Here is a 6114-nt window from a genome sequence, read left to right as displayed (position 1 = left end):
GTCGGCCAGGTCCCAGTGCCCGCATTCCGACACAGGGCGGTGCACTGCGCCTGCGCCGAGCCCATCGCGGCGGTGATCCCTGACATTGCCCCCCCCCCTACGGGCAACCTCTGGGTGCCCACCCGATCTCTCCACCACGGGTGGTCACGAAGAAACCTCCAGACAAGTCTGGGTGCATGGACATTATGGGCTGGTTCCCAAGAATTGTCTTCAGGGCCATAGCCCTTCCATTTAATAAGAAATTGGGTCTGGCCCCCCCTTCTTCGGCACTTCAGGATTGTTTCCACCTCAAATTCCTCTTCTTCTTCGACCGTTATGGCCTCCGGGGGTCTAGATTCTCGTTCTGGGAAGGCATCTGGGATTACTGGCTTCAGCAGGGACACGCGGAAGACCAGGTGGATCTTGAGTGTATCAGGGAGAACAAGTTCATAGGCCACTTCATTGACCATCCGTTTAATGCAAAAGGGGCCTATAAATTTAGGTCCCAACTTCTTTGAAGGGCAGAGCATCTTTAAGTTGGACGTAGCCAGCCAAACCTTCTCTCCGGGCCGCAACACCAGATCTCCTCTTCGTTTCCTGTTGAATGCCTTTTTGTAGTCTTCTTGGGCCCGACTGATGGCTTCCTGTAGTTTCTTATTGTTTGAAGAGAAAAAAGTTAGTGCATCCTGTGTTGCTGGAACTGGGCATTCCGGGACCAAATCCGGGAGGAACACAGGGTGAAACCCATAGTTGGAAAAGAACGGGGACTGCCCCGTTGCTGAATGGCAAGCGTTGTTGTACGCGAAGGAAGAAGTGGCAACCAGTCGTCCTGAGTGAATGATGTGTAACATCGCAAGTATTGCTCCAGGGTCTGATTGGTCCTTTCGGTCTGTCCATTAGTCTGAGGGTGGAATGCAGAGGAAAGGGACAGTTTGATATCCAGGGCTTTGCACAGTGCCCTCCAGAATCTCAAGGTAAATTGAACCCCTCGGTCCGAGACGATGTCTTCAGGGACCCCATGCAGTCTTACAACCTCTCGAATTAATACTTGCGCTGTCTCGGCTGCCAATGGAGTCTTTCGTAATGGTATGAAATGGGCCATTTTGGATAAACGGTCCACGACCACAAGAATTGCTGTGTGGTCTAGTGAAGGTGGAAGTTCGACTATAAAGTCCATTGAAATCTTCTGCCAAGGCCGTTCAGGAATGGGTAACGGACGCAGCAGACCCCAAGCCTTATTCCTTGAAGGCTTGTTCCTCTGGCAGGTGACACAGGAGCCCATGTAGCGCTTACAATCCTTGGCCATGTCTGGCCACCAGAAGGAGCGTCGGAGACGCTCCAGGGTCTTGGCCGGGCCAAAATGTCCTGCCATCGGGTGGTCGTGGCAATGTCCCAAGACCAGGGTTCGGGCTTCCTCTGGCACCACAATCCGATCCTCTCTCCATAGGAGTCCCCCCTTGTTCTGGAGGGGCATCCCAACTGGGGTTGACATGGCTGTGGATGCTCCCATTATCCTGGAGCGAAGGTCCGTCTGGAGTGCCAAGAAGTTTCCTGCGGACAGAATAGTGTCGGGTACTGGGACCTCCTTGGCGTCCTCGTACATGCGTGATAACGCATCTGGTTTCGTGTTCTTTGATCCCTGCCTGTACGTGATATGAAAATGGAACCTTGAAAAGAACAATGCCCATCTCGCTTGTCGTGGGCGTAAACGTTTGGCGGTCCTCAGGTATTCCAGGTTCTTGAGGTCTGTGAATATCAGGATGGGGTGTGAGGCACCTTCCAGCAGGTACCTCCATTCCTCTAATGCTGTCTTGATAGCCAGTAATTCTTGATCGCCGATATCGTAATTTCTCTCTGCAGGGGTACGTTTCCGTGAGAAAAATGCTACCGGGTGGAGCAATTCCTTGGTGCCCTTTTCGTTGGGATAGAATGGAACCTACCACATTCTCTGATGCATCTACCTCTAAGATGTAGGGTAGGGAGGCGTCAGGGTGACCCAGAATGGGTGCCGAGGTGAATAACCTCTTTAATGCTTCAAAAGCTTCCTGTGCCTCTGGCGTCCATCTGAACCGGGTCCCAAGCTTGGTTAGCTGAGTGATGGGGGAGACCAGACCTGAGAAGTTTTTGTTGAACTTCCGGTAGAAATTTGCGAACCCGATAAACCGTTGGACGCCTTTCCTGTCCGTGGGTTCAGGCCAATCCAGAATCGCAGAGACTTTCTGAGGGTCCATTGCGACCCCCGCGGTGGAGATAATCAGGCCCAGAAATGTAATGCTGGACTGTTTAAAGCAACATTTATCTGCCTTAGCGTACAACCCATGCTGCCGCAACTGCCCCAACACCCTTGTTACATGTATCCTGTGCTCCCCCAGGGAAGATGAGAAAATCAAAATGTCGTCTAAGTAGACGATAACAAAGATATCCAGGAAGTCCCTAAAAATGTCGTTTATGAAGTGTTGAAAAGTGGCCGGTGCATTGCACAACCCGAAAGGCATGACCAGGTATTCAAAATGGCCAAAACGGGTGCGGAAGGCCGTTTTCCACTCATTCCCCTCCCTTATGCGAACCAAATTGTAGGCTCCCCTTAAATCCAGCTTGGTAAATACTACTGCAGCCTTTAAACTCTGAAATAATTCCGGTACCAATGGCAGTGGGTAACGATTTTTGATTGTGACCCTATTCAATTCCCGGTAATCAATACACGGTCTCAAGGTCTTGTCCTTTTTTTCTACAAAAAAGATCCCTGCCCCTGCTGGAGAAGTGGAGGGGCGGATGAACCCCTTCTGGAGGCTGTCCTCAATATATTCCTTCAGGGCCCCTAATTCGAGCTCAGAAAGGGGGAAAATTCGCCCAAAAGGAATCTCTGAACCAGGTAACAGGTCAACGGGACAGTCATACGGGCGGTGGGGGGGTAGAGTATCTGCTCCCCGTTTACTGAACACATCAAGAAACTCATGATAGGCTGCAGGAATCACCTGTTTTAAGTCGGCATCCCCTTCAGAGCACAGGAGGACCTGGGGGACCTCCGGGCCCGAAGTGCGGCAAAGTTCCCGACAGTATGGGGAAGGGAACGAGATTACCCCAGTTTCCCAGTCAATTTGGGGGTTATGGGCCCGTAACCATGGGAGCCCCAGAATGACTGGGAAAGGGGTGATGTGATAGCATCCAGGCGGAGGAGTTCCTGGTGCTGGACGGCGATGGCGGTGACAATGGAAGGGGTCTCCTGGTTAACCACCCCTGATTTTATCCGGGAACCATCGGCCAAAAAGATGTGGAACCCCTTTGGTTGGAGGGGAATACCCTGCTGGTGAGCAAAATTGACATCCACAAAACAGCTGCATGCCCCCGAATCAACTATGGCCGTCACCTCCATGGTACTTTCTGAAAGCTGAAAGGAGAGGGGCACAACTAAGTATTGGGACGAACTCATATTGCCAATAGATAAGGAAGACGAGGTGAACTTACTCAGTTTCTGCGGGCAGGATCGTACCATGTGACCAGCTTCACCACAGTAGAGGCACAGGTTCTGGGAGCGTCTGCGCTGACGTTCCTCTGGAGATAGCTTAGGCCGTGCCAGGCCTAGCTGCATGGGTTCGGGAGCATCTTCAGGCGGCAGGTTCTGGATGTTTGGCCTAGTTGTTTGGCTGGACCCTTGGAATGACCCTCAGGTATTTCCGCAACCCTGACCAGACCTCTCCAACCTGCGTTCCCGTAGTCTACGGTCAGTTTTAATGGTTAGTGCAATCAAGTCCTCTAATGTCTCAGTCACCTCCACCCGGGCGAGCTCGTCTTTTAGGGCCTCTGACAGGCCCATACGGAACTGATGCAATAGTGCAAACTCGTTCCAGTGTGTGTGTCCCATCCAACGCCTAAAATCAGAGGTGTATTCCTCTGCCGCTCGACGGCCTTGTCGGAGCGTGTATAACGTGGCTTAGGCTGAGGCTGCCCATTGCGGATCGTCGTATAAAATGGCCATGGCATTGAAAAAATTGTAAACCGAAACAAGATGTGGGTCATTGTTTCCCCTTAGTCGGTGGGCCCAGTCTTGGGGTTCACCCTGCAACAGGGAGATGACAAACCCCACCTTTACTGATTTCGTCAAAAAGGTCCGTGGTTGCAGTTCAAAATAGAGCAGGCAGGAGTCACGGAACAACCGGAAGCGTGTGCGGTCCCCGTGGAAGCGCTCTGGTAAGGGTACTCGGGGTTCCGCCACATGGAGTGGTGCAGAAGAACCGGGAGCTGGCTCATGGGCTGCTACGGCCAGGGGTGCAGGAGTCGGGGCCTGTGAAACAGGGACAGATATGGTGCAGGTCTGGAACCGGTTTTCAATCTGCAAACATCTGTCCTGTAATACGTTTACAGCCTGCGTCAGGGTAGCCAGGTGTCTGCAAACTTCCTCCATCGGGGAGGGTCCTCCTCGAGGCTCAGTCATGGCCTTCTGGTAGTGTAAAGGGCCGCCTGATGGCACCACTAGCACTCCACTGGTCAGGTGTCCCCAGAGCGTGGAATCTAAGCCCCAGAGTACTTGTTCACCAGGGCCCCCTGATGGTGGGGATGGACTTGGAGTACCCCGAGACCAGGTCGCGACTACTGAGTACACCCGTCAGTGGTAGGGGTGTTCGCCAGGGGCTCCAACAGGGGAGAGCCTGATATGAGGAGGTCGGGTGACCCCGATGGGATGGATGGATGGCTGAGCAAGTGCGAAGTCAGACAGGCCGAGTCGGTAACAGAGAGGACGGTACGGTACAAGGCAGCGGACAGAGAATAGTCGGGTCACATGCCAGGTCAGCAACAGCAGGTCAGATCTAATGGGGGGCATTCAGGAGAGAGGTCAGGCAAAGCAAGGGTCTGGGCAGGAGAAATCAGCAGGTCAAGAACAATCCAGGTCAAACAACTTACTAGTACAGGTTCACAGGATACAGGTAAGACCAGAAGGCACTGAATGACAGCTCAGGGCCATTTAAATATCCCACCCTGCGCTGTCATTGGTGCCATGCGCGTGCGGTCCATACTGCGCATGCGCGAACTCACTCGCCGCGGTTGGCCAGGTCCCAGTGCCCGCATTCCAACACAGGGCGGTGCACTGCGCCTGCGCCAAGCCCATCGCGGCGGTGATCCCTGACAGTATCATCCCTGATGTATACTGTGGTGTCTAGGAAGTTGACGAGTGTGTTTGAGTATTCCATTTTTAGTTTGATTGATGCATGAAAAGTATTGATCAATGAGTAAAATTGTTTTAGGTTTTCTTCACCTTCTGTCCATATGATGAAAATATCATCAATATAGCGATAGTGTCTGTATGGTTTTTGTTCCGTGCTGTTTAGGAATTTTTCCTCCAGGTCAGCCATAAATAAATTGGCATATTTGGGTGCCATTTTACTTCCCATCGCAGTACCCATACATTGAAGATAGATGTCTTTATTGAAGGCAAAGTAGTTGTGTGTAAGTATGAATTCAATGAGCTGTGTAACATCCTCAGCAGTGTATTTGTGGTTTGGTGAGGATGATAAGGATCTGTGACATGCAGCTAATCCATCCTTGTGAGGGATATTACTATACAGGGATACTACATCCATAGTGACTAGAAGTGTATTAGATGGTAATTGCTGTATGTTGTTGATCTTGTTCAGAAAGTCAGTTGTGTCTTGCAGGAAACTAGCAGTATTTACGAGTAACGGTTTTAAAATTTTTTCTACAAAGCCTGAGATTTGTTTGGTGAGTGTCTTCATACCTGTTATGATGGTTCTGCCTGGATTTCCTGGCTTGTGGACTTTGGGCAGCATGTAGAAGTCCCCGATTTCTGGATGATCTGGAATTGCATTTATAAGTTCTGAATGTAGGTATTCTGGAAGTGTTTTAATGAGACCTTTTAATTGTTTTGAAAAGTCCTGGGTTGGATCATAATCCAGTTTTTTCTAGTAGATGGCATTTTCCAGCTGCCTCTGGCCTTCTTTGTTTGTATGCATCACAACAACTGCTCCCCCTTTATCCTCTGGTTTGATGGTGATGGCCTGATTATTGTACAAATCATGTATAGCCCTTCGCTCTAGTGGTGAAAGATTGTATAGAATTTTCTTTTGCTGGGTGGATATCAGGGATGTAGCTCGCAATCTGAAGCTATCAATATAGGTGTCC

The sequence above is a fragment of the Staurois parvus genome, unplaced genomic scaffold (genome assembly GCF_062004578.1).
Source record: "Staurois parvus isolate SC_StPar_1 unplaced genomic scaffold, SC_StPar_1.0 ptg000022l, whole genome shotgun sequence".
Classification (NCBI taxonomy): domain Eukaryota; kingdom Metazoa; phylum Chordata; class Amphibia; order Anura; family Ranidae; genus Staurois; species Staurois parvus.
The sequence above is the reverse complement of the archived record's forward strand: the minus strand, read 5'-3'. Positions refer to the sequence as shown.